Below are 27,202 nucleotides of genomic sequence, written 5' to 3' on the forward strand. Positions count from 1 at the left end.
TTCCAGTGAATGTGATAGGGAGAAAATTTGTTGAATCCTCCCAAGTGTTTAAACCACAGTACATTAGATAATATATTTGTGCAATGGTTATCTGTGTTGCAATATTATAAATTAATATTTGCATAGTATGCTTATCTCATTCAGATTCAAAACTTCAAAGGGAAAAAAGGATGTAGTACTTTATGTAGTATCATTTCACAAAAGAGATTTATCATAGATTATATTTAAAAGTTTATGTTAAAATTACAAGTAATATTAAATGCTAGCAATATGGATATTTTTAGTAAAAAGTATTTTTTGCATCCTGCTGAAGACATAACAAAATATTCTTGCATATTTGCATATCTGTTGAAAATGTTCAATCCTGTGTAATATTTTCAAACTCAAAAACTGCAATATTCTATGAGCAGTCAAACCCTGACTTCTCCATTTTTTTTTGCATTTCAGAGGAAAAGACATTAATGGTCTCAAAAATCAATTTAACACTAATTTTTCAATGTCATTTATTTTCAACAATTTATACTGGGTTTCTCAGATGTTTTTTAAATGTGTGCTCTGACAGAATAATGATTATTTATAAAGTAAGTCTGTTTTGCATGAAAATTAACTAAAAGACATCTCTCCGTAGGGCATTTATTCAGAAATTTATTAAGTCATTCCCTGATAATTTAATTTAAGGCTTAGACTTTGGGAAAAGAGGACAAAAATCTGTGTGTGCAAATGATCTGAAGCTTCTTAAAATTGACATCTGGCAGTGAAAAACGTTCAGAAGGGTTACTATGTTAAAAAATTCCACCCCGCATGAATATTAAAACTCTTAATCATTAACTTGGAGTTGAACCAATAATGTAAGTCAAAATGCCCCTTATTGCATGGTTAGTCAAATAAATTTTTATCTCTTTATAATTACGGGAATTAAGTAAAATTGTGTTAGTTTGTTAAGTACTTGTCAGTGTATCCAACGATTTATAGCCGTGATGATGTCCCCACATTCATCGTGCCTCAGTATTTAAAATTCATTTTGTGTACCTCTATGAAAAATGCTTCATGATTAATCATTATTCTCAGAAAAAAAATTATATCTACCCAAGAAAGAATACATTTTAACTAGAAATGAAAAACCTGAAGCATACATACATACATTTATTTCATTTTGTTTTGTTTTTCAGTATATACTGAGTACAGTGAATACCTTCTATTCATAAAGGGGGAATTTTCTACAAAACAATAATAAAAGCACATTTTTGGACTAAAATTCGATTATAATTTGCAAGAGGAAAATTAAAATACCTCAGGGACTGGTTGTAAAAAACAAAAAGAAAATCCAAGAAAAACATGCTAGGAAGGTACAATATATAATATTTCTGAATGTGCTCTCCCTTAAATACTTACTTCATTATTGTTCACTAATGTACATTTGAATTTATATGTGTGTGTGTATATATATATAATTCAGTTAGTCACATTCCAAATGCTTCTGAAAATTTTTTTTGAAGTCTTTATTTCCGCCAATATTCTCATAGAAAATTTGGCACTATCAATGGTGCTATCAGAGTAATTAAGGAATAGAAATAACTAAGGTTATCATACAAAGCTGTTTTGGCTTTATTTTTAAGTTTGAAATGCAAATGGCTGATATAGTTCATTGTAGATAACTTCAAGGTGTTTGTATGTAAATTTAGTATGAGGCAGGGACTCACATAATGTATACAATATAATGTTAGAAACCTTTTGCGCAACCAACACTTACCTTGAATAATGCAGTAAGTATGACTTAATCTTATACGTTTGTCCAAAAAAAAGAAAAAGAAAAAAATGAATTGGGGATCTGCTTTCCATGAGCTACCCTGATTTTTTTGGATGTGGTATCTTATATTAATATTTCACTAACATGAAAAAGCGATCAGAAAGAGGTAATTAACATGATTTTCTGCTAAAAAAAAACTATTATAATATTCTGATTTTTACAGTAACTATTTATTTTCATTGGCTCAAGAAATTAAAGATTGAATAGAGAAGTAAACAAGATCCTAATGGTGCTTTCTTTTTCTTTTTATGACATCTATTAGATTCTTACATTTCACAGCCCTGATATTTTGAGACATCTTTAGAAACTTAGAATCCTTTTGGTTTTATTTTTTTTTTGGCTATGTAATTGACAGACAATAAACCTCACATATTTAACTTGAACAACCTGATAAAATTTTACACATGAGTACTATTATCACAATCAAAATATTGAACATACCTGTTACTATAAAACTCGCTACTGCTCTTTTGTAGTCTCTCCCACCCTCCTCTCCTCCCACCCCATCCCCAGGCTACCACTGAATTCCTTTGTGTCATTTGAAATTTACTTACATTTTCTAATATTTAATCAAAATGGAATGATACAATATGTACTTTTTCTCTAGCTTCTTTAATGAAGCATAAATATTTTGATATTTGTCTATGTATTTTGAGTGTAACAATAGTTCATTGATTTTTATTGCTGATTAGTATTTCATTCTTTGGATATATCACAAATTGGTTATCCATTTACCTGCTGATGGACATTTAGGTCATATCCAGTTTGAGGTTATTACAAATAAAGTCTTATAGGGGCTTCCCTGGTGGCGCAGTGGTTAAGAGTCCGCCTGCCGATGCAGGGGACAGGGGTTCGTGCCCTGGTCTGGGAGGATCCCACATGCTGCAGAGTGGCTGGGCCCATGAGCCATGGCCGCTGAGCCTGCGCATCTGGAGCATGTGCTCCACAACGGGAGAGGCTACAACAGTGAGGCCTGCGTACCAAAAAAAAATAAAAAATAAAAAAAAATAAAGTCTTATAAGCATTCATGTACAAATCTTTGTATGGCCATAAATTTGCATTTCTTTTAGAGAAATATTGTTTGAGTAAATCTGTTTGTAAGACTCAAGATCAATATACAAAATCAATTTAATTCTACATAATAGCAATAAGAAATCATAAAATAAAATTTTTTAAATTCCATTTTAAATAAAATATTTAGGGTTAAATCTGACAAAAGATGTGCAAGACCTGTATTTACACTTAAAAATACAAACATTGCTGACAGAAATTAAAGAAATAAACAAGTGGAAAGATACCCTGTGTTATGGCTCCTAAGATTCAATATTGTTACGGCATCCCTAAACTGACCAACAGATTCAACCAAATTCCAATGAAAATGTCAGTAGGCTTTTTGGGGGTAGAAACTGGCAAACAAAAACAACTTCGAAAAAGAAACTTAAATTTGAAGAACTTAAATTATCCAAATTTCAAGATTTATTGTAAAGCTACAGTAATCAAGACAATGCAGAATTGGTGTCAGTATAGACAGCATGATAACAGAAGAGAATAAAGAGCCCAGAAATGGTGCCATATTTATGGTCACTGATTTTTTATAAAGATGAAAAGAGAATTCAGTGGAAAAATGATAACTATTTCAACAAATGGTGTTGGAACAACTGAATATCCATATACAAAACAAACATCAACCCATACCTTAAACCATAAACAAAATATAACTCAAAATGGACTATAGGTCTAAATATAAAACCTAAAACTCTAAGATTTCTAGCAGAAAATATTGGAAAAAAATCTTTGTAACCTGAGCTAGGCAAAGAGTTTTAGCTAGGATACCAAAAGCATGATCCATAGAGACCAGTGAAAATAGTTGAAAATTTTAAGCTTAGAAAATTAGTCAATTTAATTTAAAATCATCTAGAAGATAATGAGTGGAAGGAAGAGAGGGAAAGTGAAAGAAGGAAGCAAAGAAGAAACATTTAGATTTTTATAATATTTATATATGTTTATAAAATAAACTGTACATTAGATCCAAATGTAAATGGAACAAATAGAAATAAAATGATTAAATTATTTCAATGAAAAAATTACATCAGATTAAGAATAAAATTATAAAAGGGATTGTGCTATTTTAATTGCTGTAAAAATTTATTAACTCCATGTGTCTTCAAATGAAATGCATAGGTGTATTTTTCTAAACTTTATTAAGGTAGAATTGAAGTATCATGAACTGTACACATTTAAATTGTATAATCAGTCTTGACGTATAGCTACACTTGTCAAATCAAAGTAAAAAATATTTCCATTATTCCCAAAACTTTTCTCCTACCCCTTGGTAATCCCTCCTCCCCTCAAACCTGTTTGTTTTCTGACATTATGGTTTAGTTTACATTTTAAAAAATTATATTAGTGAAAACACACAGAATGTACACATTTTTTTGCCTGAATTCCTCTACTCAGCATAATAATATTGAGGTTTATCCCATGTCATTTTGTTCACCAGCATTTACTTCCTTTTTTTGCCGAGTAATTCTCAAGGATCAGGTACATCATAATCTGTTTATCCATTTATCTGTTGAGGGACATTTGAGTAGTTTCCAGGTTTTGGCTATTACAAATAAAGGTGTAAACATTTTTTAACACGTCTTTGTGGGGCATATATTCCTTACTCTTGGGTAAATACCTATGAACAGAATGCCTAGACAGTAAGGAAGATGTAACTTTTAACTTTTTAAAATGCTGCCAAATAGTTTTCAAAACATGGCTCTACCATGTTACAACCTCATCAGCATTGTAGGTGAACTCCACTTGCTCCATACCCTCACCGACACTTGGCATGTTCAGCCCTCTTAATGTTATCCAATCTAATAGATGCGTCTCACTGTATTTCACTGTATTTCACTGTAGTTTTTGTTTTTTGGGTTTTTTTTTTTTTTGCAGTACGCGGGCCTCTCACTGTTGTGGCCTCTCCCGTTGCGGAGCACAGGCTCCGGACGCGCAGGCTCAGTGGCCATGGCTCACGGGCCCAGCCGCTCCGCGGCATGTGGGATCTTCCCGGACTGGGGCACGAACCCATGTCCCCTGAACCGGCAGGCGGACTCTCAACCACTGCGCCACCAGGGAAGCCCTCACTGTAGTTTTAAAGAGTTTTAATTTGCATTTCTCTGAGTGATGATGATAGGCATCTTTTTAATGTGGTTAGCTGCTATGAATATATTTTCTCTTGTGTCTGTTCAAATTATTTGTCCATTTGTCAATCAGGTTGTTAGTCTTATTATTTAGATGTAAGAGTTTTTATAAATTCACAATACATGTCTATTAATTTTTTGTTGTGAATATTGTCTTTCAGGGTGTCAGTCATTTTTTCTTTTCTAAACAGTGACTTTGGAAAACAAAAGTTTTAAAATTTTGATGAAGTCCATCTTATCAACTTTCCTTTCTTTTTTCCAAACCTACCAGTCTCAAAATTTGTTCTCTGTTCTTCTAGAATTTTTACAATTCTAGCTTTTGCATTTAGATCTATTATCCATTTTTACTTAATTTCTTATGTTGTAAGTAAGGTAACAATTGATATTCATTTGTTCTTGCATATATATCTAATTGATTTTATATTATTTGTTATAAAGATTTTCCTTTCTCTATTAAATTGCCTGTCATATTTGTCAAAATAAATATACATGTGTGGGCTATATATCTATCAGGCAGAATAAGACCCACAACTTTGACCTTCTTTTTTAAAATTGCTTAAGTGATTATAGATTTTTTGCATTCCCGTATAATTTTGAGAGTCAGCTTGATGATTTCTACAAAACAAGTACTGCTGCAATTTTGAGCAGCACAATACAATATAATTGAGATTATATTGTATCCATAGATCAATTTGGCCACATTTGCCATTTTGACAATATTGAGTGTTACAATCCATGTATATGATATATCTCTCCACTCTTTAGACCATGTTTAATTTTTCTCAGCAATGGTTTGTAGTTATCAGTGTGGAAGTTTTGGACATATTTTGTTAGATTTACTTCTAGGTGTTTTAACCATTTGGGAAATACCATAAATGGATTTAGAAATTTTTTTCCAGTTATTTGCTGGAAATTGTTTTGTAGCTTGTCTAGCATTTTCCATGTAAACAATAACATTGCCCGATGATAAGAAAAGCTTTAGGTTTTCTTTTTTGGCTTCTAGCCTTTATTTCTTTATCTAGTCTTATTACGATAGCTAAGGAATCCAAAACCAACATCCTTTCTTGGTTCTCAATGTCAGGGGAAACAAGTTTTTCACCATCAAATATGTTGTTAGCCCTGGTTTTTCCTACATGCCGTTTTTCAATTTGAGGAAGTTTCCAACTATTTCAAGTTTGCTAATAACTTTTATTACTAGCGGATGTTGAGTATTTCAAATACATTTGCTGCATTTATTTAAATTATCACGTGTTTTTTCTCCTTTATTGTATCAATATGGTGAATGACATTGATTTTCGGATGTAACACCAAACATGCATTCCCAGGATAAAACATGCTTGGTTGTGATTTATTATCCTATTGAATTTAGCTTGCTAATTTTTTATTAAGAATTTTGCATCTCAATTCATGATGAATACAGATCCACAATTTCCTCTTTTGTACTTTATTTGTTTTGTTTGGTTATATGCTGGCCTTGTAACTCCACCTAAAGCAAGTTGGACAGTGAAACTTCTACCGTATTTTCTGAAAAGCTTGTGTAAGATTAATGCTGTTTCATTATTTAATATTTGACCGCATTCACCAAAGAAACCACCTAGGCCAAGAGTTTCACTGGGAAAAGGGTTTTATTCACAAATTCAGTAGCTTTACTAAATATAGGGCTATTCAGATTTTCTGTTTCTTCCTGTCTCATATTTGGTGAGATAACTTTTCTAGAAATTTGTGCATAACATCTAAGCTGTCAAACTTGTTGGCATAAACTTGTCCGTGCTTTTCTCTCATTATTCTTTTAATGTCTATAGAACCTGTGGCTGTGACCTTTTTCTCATCCACGATATTGGTGATTTATGTTTTCTCTGTTTTTGTCTTTTTCAGTATTGCTACGAGTCAATTATGTTGACCTTTTCAAAAAAAAAGAAAAACTTTAAACCCTGTTATTTTTCCTCTGTATTGGTTTTGTTTTCTATTTCATTGATTTCCGCTCTTTACCATTTATTTCCTTTTATGTGCTTTGGGTTTCTTTATTTATCTTCTATCATTTTAAAAAAGAAAACTCTGTTCATTTATTTTTTTATATCTTCCTTTTAAATATAAGCATTTAAATGTATACCTTTCTCTCTAATAAGTGTTGTGGCTGCATCCCACAAATTTTTATGTTTCATTTTCATTGCCATTCAGTTCAAAATTAATCATTCTTCTTATTTTTTTATTTGATTTAGGAATTATTTAGAAGTGTGTTGTTTGATGCCCATATGTTCAAGTTTTCATAAATTTCTAATTATTACTGATTTCCTAATACCATTAAGGTCAGAGAATATACTTTGTAAAACTTTAGTCACTTTGTGTTTATTGATAATTGTTTTCTGCTCCAGTGAATGCTCTATTTTAGTGAGTTTAACATGTACTCTTAAAAGGACATGAATTCTTCAGTTGTTGGAAGTAATGTTCTATAAATGTCAACTAAACAAAAGTGTTTAATATTGTTGTTCAGCTCTTCTGTGACTTAACCAATTTTTTTTTACTACTTTCTCTGTCAGTTTTGTAGAGAAGGATGTTAAATGTACTATAACTATGGGTTTATATATTTCTCCGTTTAAATCTGTCAGTTTTTCTTTATGTATTTTGAGGGCTTATTATTAGATATATGCCCATTTATATTTGTTACGTCTTGCTGATGCATTGTTCCTATTATTATTATGAAATTTTCCTCTCTTTATCTGGCAAAATCCTATGTTTGGTACTCTATTTCATCTGATACTAAAATATTTATTCCATCCTTCTTATATTTACAGTTTTCATGACATATCCTTTTTTAATCTATTTACATTCAACCTATCTAAACTTTATATTTACATTATTTTTATATTTGAAATTAGTGCCTTGAAAACAACATATAGTAGGGTCTTGCATTTTATCCACTCTGCAAATATATGTCTTTAAATTAGGGTGTTTTGGCCATCAACATTTAATGTAATTATTGATATGAGTGGATTTAGCCAGTATATTTATCTCCAGCATTTCCTGTGCAAAAGCAACCTCAGGACAAGTTCCTTGGTCTTCCTTCAAACCAAGTTTTACTATGTCCTAAACTTCCTAAGAGAAAATAATTTTTCTTTCTCCTTTAAGTTAATACTTCTTCCTTCTTTAAACCTTTCTTTTTGAGGATTTTTTGTCTGTTCATCATCCTACTAACAGTCATATAAGTATATTATAGCTTGTATATATATAACCTTTAAAGTGAAATACTCAAAACTGAATTACAAGGGTTCCAATTTCTCCACATATTCACCAACACTTGTCTTTTGTTTTTTTGATAATAAGCATTCTGACAGATGTGAGGTGAGATTTCACTGCAGATTTGATTTGCATTTCCATGATGATTAAAGATGTTGAATCCTTTTTATATACTTGTTTGAACATTTGTATGTCTTCTTTGGAGAAATGTCTATTCAAATCTTTAGCCCATTTTGAAAATCAGGTTATTAATTTTTTTGCTGATGAGTTATAGGAGTTTCCTATATATTTCGGAAAGCAATACTTTATTAGGTGTATGGTTTGCAAATATTTTCTCGCATTCTGTAGGTTGCCTCTTCACTCTGTTGATTGTTTCTTTCGCTATGCAGAAGCTTTTCTAGTTTGATGTATGCTTCCTGTCTATTTTCACTTTTGTTGCCTATGTTTTGATGTCATATCCATGAAATCATTGCCCACACCAATGTCATGAAGCTTTTGTCCTACATTTTCTTCTAGGAGTTTTACAGTTTCAGGTTTTGTGATTAAGTCTTTAATTCATTTGAGCTTATTTGTGTGTATGTTGTAAGACAAGGGTCTAATTTCATTTTTATGCAAGTGGATATCCAGTTTTCCCAACACCTTTTGTTGAAGAGACTATCTTTTCTCCCAATTTGTATTCTTAACATTCTGTTCCATTGGTCAATATGCCTGTCTTTATGCTAGTATTATATTGCTTTAATTATAGTAGTTTTGTAATATGTTTTGAAATCAGGAAGTGTGATGCCTCTAACTTTGTAGAAATTCGAACTCTTGTACACTGTTCATGGGAACGCAAAATGGTGTAGCCAGCATGGAAAACATATGGTGCAGCCAGTATAGAGGGTTCTCAAAAATTTAAAAATAAAATTGCCATATAATCCAGCAAGCCCACTTCTGGTATTTATCCAAAATAACTGAAATCAGGGTCTCAAAGAGGTATGAGCACGCCTATGTTCATTCCAGCATTATTCACAATAGCCAAGGCATTGAAGCAACATAAATGTCCATCAAAGATGAATGGATAGGGCTTCCCTGGTGGCGCAGTAGTTGAGAGTCCGCCTGCCAATGCAGGGGACATGGGTTCGTGCCCCGGTCTGAGAAGATCCCACATGCCGCGGAGCGGCTCAGCCTGTGAGCCATGGCCACTGAACCTGTGCGTCCAGAGCCTGTGCTCTGCAACGGGAGAGGCCATGGCAGTGAGAGGCCCGCGTATCGCAAAAAAAAAAAAGATGAATTGATAAAGAAAATCTGGTGTAAACATACAATGGAATATTATTCAGCCTTAAAAAAGAAGGAAATTCTGCAATATGTGACAACATGGATCAACCTTGAAGGCAATATGCTAAGTGAAATAAGTCAGTCACAGAAAGTCAAATACTTCATGATTTGTCTTATATAAGGTATCTAAAATAGTCAAATTCATAGAATCAAAGAGTGAAATGGTTGCCAGTGGCTGGGAGGAGGGGTAATGGAGAGATGTTAATCAGTGGGCATAAAGTTTCAGTTAAACCCTATGAATAAATTCTAGACATCTGCTGTATTATACCTATATACCTATATATACTTGTATACCTTATACCTATAGTTAACAATAAGTACTGCACACTTAAAAATGTATTAAGAGGGTAGATTTCATGTGGGTTTTTACCATAAAAAAATTTAAAAATAAATAAGAACAATGTATTTAACATATTTTATTAATGCAACCCAGAACATTATAACATTTTCTTGTTCTCAATATTATAATTATCTTACTACAGACCAAATTACCATTAGCTTTTGTGGGAGATCACTTCATGCTACTTTCTCACATGTAGCATCTTGAACATTAAAACCTATGGTGACTAACAATTAACAAGATATCTGATGTGCATTTGAAGTAGATGCAACACCACTAAAATTCTAGTCATAGAGGTTTTTATGTTTTTTTTTGTCATCATTAGTTTCGGGGGTTCTTTCTTATAGTTTTATAGTCAGAGTTGGCCCCTATATCTCAGATTATGGTGTCTGAGACCTAGTAGAAAGACAGCAGATGTGTCAAAATCACCTTGCCAGCACATTCAACAGTACCTTCAGACTTCATCGCATTGACTGTACCTGGAAGCAGTAATATTTTTTATTACATGTATTGATTTCCCACCAGGTGTTCATGCTACTTAGATGCTGGGTCATAAGAAGGAAGTGGGGAGCAACTTTTCCAATTTGTAACTGCCCACAATGTTCTGACACACCTAGGCAATTTGAAGAATGCTCTCCAATCTGTTTAGGTGCTTGCAAAGCCTCCCTTTATGAATCTATTCTATAATCTGTGTAGTGTTCTCTGAGTCCTTATTTCACAAACAAGCATATTTTTCCTATCCCAATCTTTCATAACTTTTCTTGTCTTCCAGTTTCCTCAAAGATCATCATGACTATTTTTAAAGTAATTAGGTATAAAGTGATTCATTATACAGTGATAAATATCTGTGTTATGATATATCTATTTGCTTTGAATTTAGTTATAGCTCAGCAGTTTAAATCCCAAGAGCATATTTCAACTTTTATTCTCTAATCTGTCTTCTTCTGGAAGCAAAAAGGAATGACACTCACATTTATTGTTTGGCTACAAAGAATGCTAGGCACTTTCAAAAAAATGTATTCAATCAGCAACATTTATTTGTACCCAAATTTAAAATTAGAGTAATATAATTGAAGAAAACGAAAAAAAAGTTATCAGACTAGAAACCAGTGTTTTATTTATGATTGCTTTTTTAGGTATATCATTTTATAGTTCATTTGCCTCTCTTCATGCATAAAGTGGATTATGGCAGCATTTGTGACTAAAAGGTTTTTTTCTTTAGTATATTTGACAAAATAATATCCAACTTAGCCACAATGTTCATATACTCACTAGAGATAAATGGGAGATATAAAGAGATGATAAAAAATCTAACAGGGAAAGGACTCTGTCATGATTTTTCTATACTTATAGGAATATGGTAATTATATTAATGAAATGATAGGATGAATCACAAGTTATAGCGTGATGACCTGCCTGAGGAGGTTACAAAACTATGAACATGTATGTAGCAGTACAGACTTCAGAATAATGTTATTCAGCTAAAATTGAAAACAGCTAGTAAACATTGTTTTTGAGCAGAAAGCTCAAAGATTGAAATCAAGTAAGTACATTTCTGTTAAAAACAGTTATGAGTGTATTATTGTCTAATGATTTTTATTATGATGGTAAATAGCTAGATGGTGACAGTAAATATTTTCTATTACGTTATGATATTTGACATAAAATTCATTTTTCTTCTTTATTGGTAGGCAGAATGATTCAGTTTCTGAGACCCACAAGGAAAAGAAAATCTCTCCTTAACAAATACAGAGAACAAACAGATAAAAGTAACCCCTCTGATAATGTGACTCAGACGCCTCTTTTCAGGATTTTATCTGAATAAACACAATGGCATTTATTTAAATACTTTAAACTCTTGATAAGCAAGTACTATGTAAATGCAAATACTGCTATGTTTGTTATTTCTCTCAGAACTCTAGGCATAGTCTCCTTAGAAACGTAATTAAAATTGCATACTCTTATTAAAGGAAACTATTTGAGGGCAATCATTTGGTTGCTCTCAGAATAGAACTTTGTTTTCAGAAATGGCTTTTGAATGTTATTTAATTCATCCTCAAGGCTTCAAAAGGAAAATGTTACCGGACCTCCAGAAGGAGCTCTGCCTAAAATTCCCCAGTGTCAGCTTGGTTTTGCAAAGCATGTTTTGAAATGGAGGAATGTTTCATAATTGGAAATCAATGACCTAAGGCCAATACAAGAGGACTCAAGAGGATTTGAGTTGTATAAACTGTATGAGTGTGTGTGTGTGTGTGTGTGTGTGTGTATAAAATATATATTGGCCAAGAAGCCTATTTATAAGCTAAAGACAACTGAAAGCAAGATCCATGACCTTAAATTGTTACCTTTCTCACACACTCATATTGAGCAGCATGATACCTGTCAAAAATTGATTCTTGACTTGGGAACCAAATAAAGAAACAAAGGGGTGAGTGAGCACAATCATAGCTAAATACATTTTCAAGGTGTTTTCCAATTGTAAATCTTTAATCTGGGAAACAAATGCTCCATATAGTAAAATGGAGGGTTGTCACAGGTAACCTAACCAGCAGAAAAGGTGTACTGATATAAAATAAATATAAACATGGTGTCCTTTTAAATTTAAAAAGAATTGAAAGGAAATATTTTACTTTTATTTTTTCTTCTGTCTTATTTTTTTAATTTTATTTATTTTTTTAATTTTTAAATTTAATTTTATTTAATTTTTTTATATAGCAAGTTCTTATTAGTTATCTATTTTATACATATTAGTGTATACATGTCAGTCCCAATCTCCCAATTCATCACACCACCACCCCCCCACACCACTTTCCCCCCTTGGTGTTCATACGTTTGTTCTCTGCATCTGTGCCTCTGTTTCTGCCCTGCAAACTGGTTCATCTGTACCATTTTTCTAGGTTCCACATATATGCGTTAACATACGATATTTGTTTTTCTCTTTCTGACTTACTTCACTCTGTATGACAGTCTCTAGATTCATCCACGTCTCTACAAATGACCCAACTTCGTTCCTTTTTATGGCTGAGTGATATTCCATTGTATATATGTACCATTTATCCATTTGTCTGTCGATGGGCATTTAGGTTGCTTCCATGACTTGGCTATTGTAAATAGTGCTGCATTGATCATTGTGGTACATGACTCTTTTTGAATTACGGTTTTCTCTGGGTATATGCCCAGTAGTGGGATTGCTGGGTCATATGGTAATTCTATTTTAGTTTTTTAAGGAACCTCCATACTGTTCTCCATAGTGGCCGTATCAATTTACATTCCCACCAACAGTACAAGAGGGTTCCTTTTCTCCACACCCTCTCCAGCATTTGTTGTTTGTAGATTTTCTGATGATGGCCATTCTGACCGGTGGGAGGTGATACTTAATTGTAGTTTTTGTTTTGTTTTGCTTTGGTTTTTTTTGCGGTACGCGGGCCTCTCACTGTTGTGGCCTCTCCCGTTGTGGAGCACAGTCTCCGGATGTGCAGGCTCAGCGGCCATGGCTCACAGGCCTAGCTGCTCCATGGCACATGGGATCTTCCCGGACCAGGGCATGAACCCATGTCCCCTGCATCGGCAGGCAGACTCTCAACCACTGCACAACCAGGGAAGCCCACTTCATTGTAGTTTTGATTTACGTTTCTCTAATAATTAGTGATGTTGAGCAGCTTTTCATGCGTCTCTTGGCCATCCGTATGTCTTCTTTGGAGAAATGTCTATTTAGGTTTTCTGCCCAATTTTGATTGGGTTTTTTGTTTTTTTAATATTGAGCTGCATGAGCTGTTTATATATTTTGGAGATTAATCTTTTGTCCATTGATTCATTTGCAAATATTTTCTCCCATTCTGAGGGTTGTCTTTTCGTCTTGTTTGTGGTTTCCTTTGCTGTGCAAAAGCTTTTAAGTTTCATTAGGTCCCATTTGTTTATTTTTGTTTTTATTTCCATTACTCTACCTGGTGGGTCAAAAAGATCTTGCTGTGATTTATGTCACAGTGTTCTTCCTATGTTTTCCTCTAAAAGTTTTACAGTGTGCAGTCTTACATTTAGGTCTTTATTGATTGCGTCCCTTAATGTCACTGATACTTTCTATTAACATATTCTTACTTTTTAGGGCACAGAGTATTAGTGAGTAAACTCCTACTGCTTATTAGCTGTTTGACTTCCAGCAAGTCAATTTGTTTCTCTGTGCTTAGTTTACTTGTATATAAAATGCAGACAGTAATAGTACCTCCTCCACAGGTGGTTGTGTGGATTAGACATGTAAATACTTGCAAAGCATCTGAACCATGCCTGGAACATAATATCTACTCAATAAATATTACCTCTTACTACTACTACTACTACTACTACTTCTACTACAACTGTTACCAAGTCCAAGCTTGCTCTCCTTGCCGCATGACATGCCAATAAATCGGAGACAAGGTGTTGAGGCAAGGAATATGACTTTATTTGGAAAGCCGCCATTGAAAACTGATCCACAAGAGAATCAGACAAGTTGATGAAAATGACCTAAGCAATTATGGTAATTCCACATATAAATAAGCATAGAGATTTTCCAGTCTCATAATGTATCTATCATATTGTTCAGTTTGTATTTTTGTATGCTGTACTTTGAAAAAGACCAAAGAATGACTATTCAATACAGAGCCTGAGCTATATAATGACTCTTCCTGCTTAGTGAATATTTAAAAGTAGTGAGATAGGGAAGGAGTTTGCATAATCCTGTCTGATTTTCCAATCAAATATAAAAGAGGGAAAAATAATCCATTCATCAGCAATGCTAGAAGAACAATCAAAATTTTTTTAGCTTATGTAGGGTAGTGCCATTCAATATAAATACAATGTGAAGAACGCATATAATTTAAAATTTTCTAATAGCCACAGTGAAAAAGTAGATATATGAAATTAAAGTATTTTACTAAACCAAATATATTCAATGTATTACCTTTTTTAGAATTGATTTTGCTGTGAAGCAAAAGTATATTAGTTTCAAACCTATATCACTAAGTCTTGTGTCAACTCAATGTTATTAATATTGAATTCAAAGTATTGAATAAGTTGAAAAGCAATTCTAAATGTATTGATATTAAAAATTGTTCTTCAAATTTTTCTTGTCGTTTTGGCAGTCAATTTATATAACACTGGATTACAATTTAAATCTCCACATAGATTCATGGTAGAAAATGTCAAATCTTTATTATTGAGTTGTATTATGAAAAATTTTTAATTCAACATAAATTCTGTCAACATTATCTGTCTAGGTGACGAATAAGCTTTCCTTTCCTTGGAGCTTTGAAACTATCTTGTTCCTATATAGTGTGATAAGCAGTGAGAGAATATAAGTCATGCTGCCATTTTTGAATATTTTTCAATTACTCCTTTTGTTGTTAAGAAAATCTCGAAATAAAAATAACAGCATAGTAATTCATTGTAAAACTTTTCCATAGTTCAATCAATAACATTGACAAATAACAAGATCATTAAAGTCCTTGTTTTCTATTTCTTTCAGCAGTTCTATAAACTGGTGAAGATTCATAGCCTTCACATATGCTGAACAATTTTTGACAACTGTAACCATGACACTTTTCTTAGGATCTGCCTCAGAAAACTGAGCTCCAGTATTTTAAAGTATATCATGTAATAGAATAAAGCAATAAAAGATATTTCAATCTCTTGTAATAAAATACCATTAAATTTGATTTTTTTTTAACTTAACATAGCTGGAACTCTGTCCATCAAAATGGAACTAATTTTTTTTCATTTCTAGGTAAACTTCTTCATTGTTATATTGAAGTTTCAAAACATTTACTCCACAAATTTGATGTTTTAGGCTATAAATTTATATGCCACCATACATTTGTCAGACCTCTGAGACAAAACACAACCAAAATATTAATTGAGCTGTAGCTCATATTGCATGACTCATCAGGTACTTGATTTTTTTTTTTTTAACTGTTTAAATCAGTTGATTTTCTTTATGGTTAGAAAGGATTTATATTCCACAAGCAAATGTTTGGTGGCTTAACTTAAGATCATTCACTTTTTACAAAACAGATTTTAATCTTTTGCTTATAATTTTGTAAGGAAATTTTAATAACTAAAATAATAATTTGCCATCTTTTGATCTAAAAATGTGTGTGTGTATGTTTTTGTGTGTGTACACATGCAAGAATATAAGCAATTTTACATCTGGTCAAAGCTGAAAGATCACATTCTGTTATAATTACTTTAAATTTTTTTTAGAATTTAATTTTGATTTCAGATGAACAATTTCATTGATTCTTTTTAGACTATTGAGAGAAAACATCTTATCAAATTCTCTATTTTCTGATATTAACTCTTATTGTCCACTTTATTATCATTAAATTTTTTTACACAACAGCTTTATCATTTTGCTCTTGCCACTGCAAATCACACTGCCATTCATCATTAGATTTGTGACATACTCTTACTAAGCCTGTTGCCCCAGAATCATACCCCTGGCCCTACCTTGAATAGAAACCGATTACTGTACACTTATCTAAGTTTCAGGAGGAAGCTGCAAAGAAGAAAAAACAAGAACTGGTTGGAACCAGCTAGGCCCAAGATAGCAGAAGATTAGACTTCCAGTAGACCTTGAGCCTCATTATACATTCGTTGTAGTACATTAGCGTGCTAAATGACACACCCATCAGTGCCATGACAGTTGATGATTGCCATGACATCAACCAGAAAATCCCATACAAAAAGGACTGAAAAGAAGAGTTGCATCAATTCCAGGTCCAAACCACACCCCTATTTTTGGGTAACTCATGAATATTCCTCCCTTCCTTTCCAATTCCCTCCCTTTTAGCTGGACCCTCTTATGTATTTGGTGTCTCTGCCTGAATTGGGTTGAGAAGTTGATTTGTGAGCTAGGTTTCCACTTCTCCCTTCTTTGGCCATCGAATAAATCTTGTGCTGTTCCAGTCTCAGCACTGGTTTTGTTATTGGCTGCACGAATCTGATTGGAAAAAGAACCTCTGTGGCAGAGACAAGGGGTCTTGCACGCCACACAGGCTAGGACCTCAGCGTGGGTCCTGTCGACCAATTCAATAACAATACTTTCTACTAGTCTCTTTTCCATTGATGTTTTCTAGCTATAACTATATAGTTTCTACATCTCCACTTGATTCTGCATCAGTAGTGCATACTTATTCTAAATTAATTTTTTAATTATTTAAAAATTCAATATATTATAATTAAGATAATAAGTATTTCCATTTTTTAAATAATTATGATTTACTTAGGTATCACTATAACTCTGCATAAAATGTTCAATTAAATATATTACAGTGTTCCATCACTGTGTAGAAATAATCATTCAAACAATCTGTTAACACCAACTAGATCAGCTATGTGTTTATGTGTAATACTAAAAATGAAGTACATACCCAATGTACACACAATAATAATGTTTTATGTCTTGCAAAGGTTAAAGTGCCATGCAGTCTTACCAAAACAATAAAGCTGTTTTTAATGGATGAATATTTTTTACTGCTTCATTTTTTACATTTCAATTTATTAAAACTATGTAAAATTCAAAATTATGTTCCTGGTCACATTAAACTGGTTTAACCAGTCACATTACAAATGTCCAACAGCCATACATGACTAGAGGCTACTATATTAGAAGGCACAGATATAGATGTTTAATGGATTCTGTAAAATACAAATATAATTTCCAGAGCTACAAATAACATAAAAAATGCACATTGAGTAGTTTAAAATGTTAAATGAGTGAGGTGTACTAAACATCACATTTTGTTTTAGTCAATATTTACCCTCTTTTGTGGGGGGAGATATTTGAGGAGCTGTTTAAATTTTCCATATCTAATTTAAAGAAGTTTTATGATATTAATGTAATAGACAGCAAGTAACGTTTTATTGGAATGATTAACCTAGTCTTAATTGTATTTCCATCACCATAATAATATGTTCTGTTCTCAAAGAGTGATGTTGATCTATATATATATTCCTGTTAATTTATCACACACTTCTGTAGGAAGGCTAGAAGTTCGCTACTTTAATAACACATCTTTATAACCATATGATATTTATTCTACCTGGAATACCCTTCCTTTCCTCCCTACCTCTGTTTCTATTTTATTGTTCCCTATTTATTTGTTAATAATTAGCTCAAATTTTACTTCCTCTGAGGCAGATTAACATAGTAGTTAATGTCAGGCAATCCTGATACAAAGCAGGTGGGGGAGATCTACTTGTCTTACAGCTGCCCAAGACAAGCCTCATAGGTATGTTCCCTGGCTTATTAAACCTTCCACCTACCAATCTGGAGTGGTTTGCCTCTTTCTTTAGTCTCTTCCCTGCCTTCTGTGTTGGGGGGCCAGCTTCAGATTTCACCTGGAGAAGCTCCCAAGGTTGCAACCCAACACAATGATAATTACATCTACCTGTTAGAAAATTAAATGAGAACGCATATGTCTTTTAGTAGATTGTCTTACACATGATAATTCAAAATGAAGTAACTATTATTATTTTTCTAATTTCCAATACTAAAGTTTTCTACTAAGTTCACATAAACATCACACAAATTAAAATAGTGGTTTATTTAACTTTATTCTGACAATGGCACGTCTCAAACCAACTGATACATGTGATTTTTGTCTTGAGTAAAAAAAGAGCATTTTATCAATGAGTTATTTAAGATAATGGATTAATATATTTTATTTACATAAATAATGTGTGTCTAAAATATTAGCATCAAAATAAAGTTATTCACAATATATTTACATGAAAGCCATTTTATAGTTTTTGTGGGTATAAAATTACATATTAAATATTCTTTGCCCTCCAGAGTTCTGCACTTTGGATACAGGACCCATGTTCATAAAGGTTAGAAATGATACGATCAAAATTAAATCTATAGTATAGAGTATAACCTTAAAAAGTTGTTCCCAAGTTCAGAAAAAAAGGAGAATGAGATCTAAAATAAAACATGTCAAACCTCTAGATCACAATATTCTTCACCAAATGTCCTCTGGAAAGGTTAAAACAATTTGAATTCCATCTAGTAGCACAAGAATGATAAAGTTATGGAACCTCTAACAACGATGATATTTAAAATTTTTTTCAAACTAATAAAATGAAAAGTCTCTATTATGAAGTGTTTCCCTTTGATGAGAAATGTTAAGCCATTTGTATTATTTTACCATTGATATGTTTTGTCTTTTTCCACCTTCTTGATTGATTATTATATCGCCTTGTTCTTTACTGTGTTTTATATGTATTGTTCTATGTTTTATTTTTTTCTTGTCTTTCTTGTATTAAATTGAAAGATAGATTGATTTTTTTCTTCTAGTAACAAAAAGTTCTTTGAGAATTTACCTATCTTTTTCTGTCAATATACCATATTATTTAATTAAAGCTATATAAGATAAAATAAAGTCATGTAATTTAATGTTTAATTGTCTTAAATTATCATATAATTTGGTAAAAAATTATAATGATAAGTGTATCTATATATTTATCTGTAAACACTTAAAGGAAAGAAAATAAACTGTGTCTAGTAATCATCTGTAGATACTGGGTATACTAGTCAGGACACTTTCAGTTGTAAGGGACAAAAACAATCTCAAACTTGCTTAAGCAAAAAACAAACAATTGAAAAGTTAAGTGGGTGAGGGAGGGTGGGCTTTATTAGCTGATATAACTGAAAATTTCCATTATGTCTTCAATGCACAGTTCCCTTTCTTCTTCTCTTGACTTGATTCTCAAACTCTACATATTGGTCCCGTACCACAAGATTGCGTCCTAATTGTTAGTGGACACCATCAAAAAAAAAAAAGCACTTCTATTTCCCAATATTTCCAACAAAAGTCCTAAGCTTGATTCCTCCTCATTCCAATTGGGTCACTTGCTTAATATTGAACCAGTCGGTGTGGCTGTGGGAAAAGAATAAATTTGATTAGTTTAGGCTAGGTCAAATGCTTGCTCCTCCACCATATGAAATGATAAATGGGAAATTATGATTTCCTATAAAAAAAATGATTGAGCTGTTACTCTGAAAAAGAAGACTGGCTACTGGGCAGCAAACCAACCAAGGAAAAAACAATGTATACCCTACAATGAGATTATAGACAAATTTTAAATAATTATTTTCCTTTTCATATTATTCAAAACATTTTAAATGTGCACAAATTCATTTAAAATCAGAAAAATATATAAATAAAAATATTATTAAGTATATTGCATGTTCTTTTACATATGTTGATAAAAAAAGAAAAGGCCCGATTAAAAAATTAGATATGTATATGTATGTAGGAATCATGATTTCCTAGATTTTCTCACTATAAGATATAAATATACTTTACTGGATTCTATATAAATTATTGAATTATGTATATGAATTTTGAGTATATTATTAGAGGTAATATTATTAATTAGGCAAAGTAGAAAGCTACTTAAGGTACTCAAAGTATCTTAGCTTTTATATGAATGTAGAAAATCTCAATGGAATACGTATACTCTCCAATTTTCTTGGCCATGCCTTTCTGTCATGATAATATCTGGAGGCGAATGTGATTCATTTCTAAATTGCATCAACTTTTTCCAGCTTTATAGTTCAGATACACCTAAGAAAAATAACCTTGATGATGACCTCAAAGAAAGTTACATAAGTTCAAAAATTTAACTAAAATCTCTGAATTAAAGTATTTCTCAAAAATTGATAATCTTTGATAAATATGACAAATAGAATAATAAAATCAAATTTAAAATAAACTAATCTTTAGATTGTAAGCACACTCATATATTTCATGAAAACATTTTTAAAAATTGATCTATCATTAGAATTTGCCAACATCTAAGCTTAAGTTTATTCTTTCTATTTATAAAATTTTAATATATTATTCCAGAAACATTTTTAACTACTCAGGTACATTACTCCAAAAAATTTTCCTAGAAATTCCATTGTCTCCATTAAAATGACACTAAATTCAGATAATAATATAATGGTTAAAAAAAGATATACTGTAAATGTATATATAAAAATTCGTAAGCCATCTTGGAAATATTTTTCACTTCTTGCTATATGTGATCTGATTTCACCCTTTATTTTTCAGCCTTATTTTTCCATGCAGAGTTCTTGATTTCTGGGTAGAAACTGCTGAATATAGGTATAGGACATTAAAATCATTCCTAAAGTATGTAAGTAGTAGGCTAGAGTTTCCTTTGCTTTGGGGACAATTTAGGTATTTTGACACTCAGTAAGAAAAACTGCTCACCTCACCATCTAAAGCAAAGGTCTGTTTTGGTAAATAAATGTTATTGGAAGACAGCCATGCCCATTTGTTTATACATTGCCTATTCAGAGTTGAGTAGTTGTGACAGAGATCATGTGGTCAACAAAACTCATACTATTTTGTCTCTGGCCCTTTACAGTATTAAAAGTTTGCTGATCCAGAGAGTTCCCTTACTTCCATACTACCAATGGAATGGATACCATTGATGTTCTATTTTAAGAAAATTAAATAGTACGCTACATGTATTCTATATAGGTTTAATTAAACAAAAACAAAATCAGGTAAGTAGTAAGGAAAAGGTGAATGACTGGAATCTGGTAGCTTTAGTGAATTTAAGTTTGCTTTAGTATTATTTAGCCAGTGATGAGACGTATTTCTCGTTATTATTCTTGGCTTTCTTCTACATTAGGCATAGGAAAGTTATTGGGTATGTGATCTCTGAAACATTCATTTATCTACAAAATGCAGACAGTATTATCACTATTTCTTTTTTTAACAAGTATTGACAGAATCAAATTAAATAAATTTCAATTTCTAAAGCTTCATTCAAATATGTATCAATTGCTATCTCTTTCTAAATAGAGGTGAATGCATTGTAAACATTTTATATCTTGTGTGCAGAAACTTTCCCATTACAAAATTGATTAAATTTATTAAAGAAGGTTTGGTGGCCTGTTCCAAATTCAGAGGATAATGTAAGGCCACTTGGGACCATTAGGTTTATTAACTCTTATTGAGTTAATAAACAAGATTTGCCATATTTCCCTATGTTGGAAATGTGTGGCCATCTCGTCTTGGATATCCTAAATCTTAGAGTCACCTCACATGGAGAATGCCTCACAGTACTGGCACACACTTGCCAAATGAGTTACTAATAACCAGAAGTAGGTAGCTCCTACAATAATAGAAATAATCCAACTCTGATAATACTTTTAATAAAATGTTTTACCTATATTGAATGTAAAATCTTATTCTTATCTTAACTTTACCATCCTCTATTCTTTCATGCCCAGTACAAAAGTTTTGTTTATTCCCACACTCTGCTTCTGTCCTCTCACTGATTGAGGGAAGTAAAGCTGGCTTGCTGGTTTCAAACACCTCATGTCTGATTAGATATCCCCTACCTTGGATTGGCTCTATTTATACATAATATTTACCAACCTCTTATTCTATATTTATTGTTGTCCATGGTAATGACTTTAGGTATAAACATAGACATTGATATACATATATCAATGTCTATAAAGTATATCTCAACTGTATCTATCCTTATAGGTATAGATACAGATGAGATATACTTTATAGCTCTGCTCCATCTGCTGATGCCAGCTTTTTGCTCTGGCCCATTGTCCTCTTCCTTCTCTTGTTGCATCTGCCACTAAACATGGTCTTCCACATGACACTGAATCAAAACTTTCATGGCCTGATGACTTCAAAGCACCCTGAAATAATTTATTTGATTCATTTGGGGCCTACTCCAAATGAGAACTTTCAAATGTACTTTTCTATAAGTCCATTTATAAAGGTTTGAACTTGGTCCTATTTCCCCATCCATAAGTAGGTCTGTTTTTGTAATGATGGGTAGCTTAAGGCCTAAGATTTATCAAAGATAGGAAAGCGGATAGATTTTGGATAATATTATATTCCTATTCTCCTGCAGTAACCTTGTCCTCAGGGCCCCCTACTATATTAAGGTGCTATGAATTAAGGCAATAGGTAACTTTAGAAATCAGAAAGAATAAACAGAGTTAATGCTCTGAAAAGAGCAATTATACAATACTAAGAACCTCTAAATAAAGCTGCCTGCTGAAGAAAGCATTAGATTAAAATTGAAAAACCATCTCCTGAAAAATTTCCTTTGTATATGTTAAAGCCAAACAAACCGTGTAGATGTTTCTAAATAGAAAGCAAACATCTATGACTAAGGTAGTTAAGATCCCAATTGCAATTCCAGTGAGAAAGATAAGTGTCCATAGACCGTGTAAAGTTAAGACTCTACTTGGGTGGTGAAAACTGTCATTGAAATTCAAGCACACTGGGGAAGATCAAAAACAGTGCTAAATGGTTAGTGTGTTTAGGCTTGTCTCCTTCCAAGAGATATGTGTGCACTGGTTGTGAAACACCTCTTAAAAGGATTCCCTTTTTTGACTGGTAAAATGAAGAATATTTTTTATTTTATAGAAAAACTCAAATATAATATCTCTCCTGAACTTAGTAAAGAAAAAAGCATATAAATATGACCTTAATTAATTAATTCAGTAATAAGTAGTAGTGATCTATAAACAGAGAATTGTACTTTCTTTCTTAGCATAATTAAATAGTGGAATATCAATACGTCCTTCCAAATAATATAACAAAATATTTCTCAAAAGATTATATTCATATATTTTATTTCCACTAAAGTTGTTATGGTCATGCTTTTAATAAACATATTTCTATTTTATATTAATGAAGTATAATAGAAGTCATATATACACTAAGAATATGCCTTGGAAATAAATTATGTAGCACTGAAACTGTGAAAACGTTCATAAATTTCTGATTCATATAATTGGTGACAAATGTATATAGTTCATTATTTTTGAGACTTGTAAAAGAAATTCTCAAAGATGTATATTACCTCCTAAAGAATAGGTTCCAGTCTCATTTATCTAACCCATAAATAATTAAAATTCTTATTCTCCAAATTGAATTACTTTGATATGAAGGCATGCTGCATGCATTACTGATCACATTACCTAAATATTATGCACAATCAAAAAGCATTAGATGTTTTAAATGATTTTTATAAACAATACTATGGCCTGTCATGCAATTTCTAAAGGGAAACCAATATTTCTCTTCTTTGGGGAAGCTTTTCTTACTATGGAATCATAGCTAATAAAAATTTAGGAAAGAAATATTGATAAAAAATACTTTCCAGAACAATATATTAGTGAGCTCTCCATACCTCCCAACCCATGACTGTCTAAATTATGCCTTTACTTTATCCTATGTAATGGTGAGACAAAGTCCTTGCATAGAAGACATAAAGATACAAAGGGAGCACAAAGGAAGAGATGACTAGAATGTATGCATGAGGAATAAAAAATTGAATTGTGTAATTTCAGTGATTCTACATGTGATTTAAATGCTCTTATGTTTGCATTTAAAACAGACATTGTACAATATAAAATGAACAGTAAAATTCACTGTAATAATTAAAATGTTTAATTTTTTTTACTTAGAATAACATCAAGCAGCAAATTAAACAAAGTAGAGAGAGACCATGGAAAAAAGGTAAAAGCTTTATATTTTAGTACATTTAATGGAACATTTTTCCTGCTGTTTGACCAAGGGGATGTATTTTCATTTTGCACTGGGTGCCACAAATTATGTAGCTGGTCCTGCTATTGGGATTAACACCTGTGGGACCAAGGGGAAAGCAGGACTGGACTGGGTCGAGGGAGAAGTCTGTGATCCAACTACAACAAAAGCCTCAGTGAACTCCATAGGAAGCCCTCAAGCTGGCATAGCCTTCACAGGTGTTCTCAGCTGGGGTGAGAGGATCAGCCTTTATACTCTGTGTCTGCCAGTCATCAAAGGCAGGGTGACCTGGGAAGGTGGTCCTCCTAGACCAGGGCAACTCCCAGGGAGGAACTCAGATGCAAGCCTTGAGCGGACATCCTTCCTGCGGCTGGGGAACGAATGCCTCGGTCCTGAGGGGAGATCTGGGCAGATCAACACAGCATCTAAATCAGTAAAGAAGGAAGTTTGGACCTTATGTCAGATGTTGTATTTGCTGTACCTCTCTAACAGATTTCAAGGGCTTACTGTTTTAATTTTGTATTGTTTTTATAAGAGTCCTCCGACAAAAAAGACTCTTTACAATACAGCTTCCACATTGCAAGGGAATAGCCTATCAAAGAGAAATTGGCAGGATCTGACATCTGGCAGCCTGATATCCTGAAGAGTAAGCCTACTAAATCAAAGCTCATAGGTAGTGGAATCTGAAAATCTTTCAGATATGGCATCCTTGAAATAGATCCAGGAGAAAGAGGCTGAAAAATGAACCTTGTCTAGGAAAGAAACTTTTTTGTGTTTGTTTTGTTTTGCCACAAGAGCTTTTGTCTCAAGTTAAGGTAGAGACACATAAAGTTTAAACACCATCACATGTGCTCTGCATCATTATGGATATAGCTCTGACATTGCTGGGCTATCAGTCCAATGAAATACACAAGACTTATGGTTCTGCCTGTATTTAAAAAAAAGGAAAAAATTTAACCATGAAACAGTTTACTGGACACTCATGCTCAAGTGATTCTTTCTACTAGGGGTTGGATACCTCCCAGAGTCAATCCGCCCAGTTTGAAATGGATATTTTAAAATGTTTTATTAGTCTCTTTTTTTGGTTTTTTTTTTTTACGCGGGCCTCTTATTGTTGTGGCCTCTCCCGTTGCGGAGCACAAGCTCCAGACGCGCAGTCTCAGCGGCCATGGCTCACGGGCCCAGGCGCTCCGTGGCATGTGGGATTTTCCCGGACCGGGACACGAGCCCATGTCCCCTGCATCGGCAGGCGGACTCTCAACAACTGCGCCACCAGGGAAGCCCTATTAGTCTTTTTAATGAAGCGGAGAGTACTTTAAGAATATTTGTAACCTAAAAACAGCTATTCAAATACTTTCCATTTCTCCTAGTTTGACATGTTAAAGCTGATTTACTTTTTCGTTGTTTTCCATCAGAACAGGGTTATGGTGGTGTGATTCCTGCAAACGATGTCAGCATGTTAGTCAGTGGCTAAGAAGCTCAGCAGTCCTGGTGGCAGAAGTGGGGAAGAGGAACCCGCAGATTTGGATGAGCATTTGGCAACACGCTGCCTCCTTCCCTTCGTAGAATCCTATACAGAAGTGTCTGCCTGGGCCTCTTTCTGTCCCATCTTCAGGGCTGGCTTCATGGGTGTGCTACCTGTATAGCTGTATGGGGCTGTACACTTAGAAAAGCCCCAGACTTCAAGAGCCTGCAGTCAATGTCTTAACATCCTAATAATTTTCCAGCAAAGGGCCCTGCATTTTCATTTTGCATGGGACCCACAAATTGTGCTTCTTCTCCTGCCCATCTTCCAAAATATCTGATAGACTCAGAGAGTTGAGAGACCAATCTCAGAGAAGTTTTGACATCTAGAAGCAAAACAGCAGCCTCCTACAAAAAACAAAATATTCTCTCTACATAAAAAAAAAAGATAAAAGTGGAGCTGCTCTGGCAGAGGAGGGATGGACTCCTACCCATTTGGTCTCTGCTGCTATGAACCCCTAAGTTAAGTCTGCAGAATCTTCAAACTCTATGAAACACAGGTTGAAAACCATTGCCTTAGGGTTTACCCTCATGACAAACCAGAAAAATAAATATCCAGAAGGTATTCCACTAATCTAACAACTAAAATTTGCACATATTTCTTTAAATAAACAATTTGTTGTTTGGAGTTTTTTTGTTTTATTTTATAAAGTGTGGGGGGTTTTGGTCCCCTCCCCAAATGATGGCAAACAAAAGATACGAAAATTGTTTAGGTAACTTATGATAGCAACCAGTGAGTGGGTGCTTCCTCTCTGCCATCCATTGTGCAAAACAATTCTTCTAAGTATGTCATTGAATCCTCACAATGCTATAGCTCAGAGAAGTATCCAGTGTTATACAACTAGTAGATTACACAGCATAAAAGTTTTACTACTTTTTAAAGGGATTTTAAACCAGAATGGTTTGACTTCAACATCCTTGAACTAAACATCAACAAAATACTGAAATTTATCATCTATTTGAACATGCTTAAAACCTCTATTTGTTAATGAGTATCTGTCGTAAAACTAATTATGATTAGAAAGAGATCATTGCACTGAGTGAGTAGAAATGGGAGTAATTTAAAATGTGTAGTAAGATGAGAGAAGTCATTAGAAAAGAAAAGTGAGTGTCACGGGTGTAATGCTAAGATCTAATTCATATACTTGGCTTTTTGAAAGCAATGCTTATTCATTTGTAAGAGGGGGAAAAAGTTTAGTAAACATCTTTAGAAATT

Source organism: Pseudorca crassidens, chromosome 6 (genome assembly GCF_039906515.1).
Source record: "Pseudorca crassidens isolate mPseCra1 chromosome 6, mPseCra1.hap1, whole genome shotgun sequence".
Lineage (NCBI taxonomy): Eukaryota > Metazoa > Chordata > Mammalia > Artiodactyla > Delphinidae > Pseudorca > Pseudorca crassidens.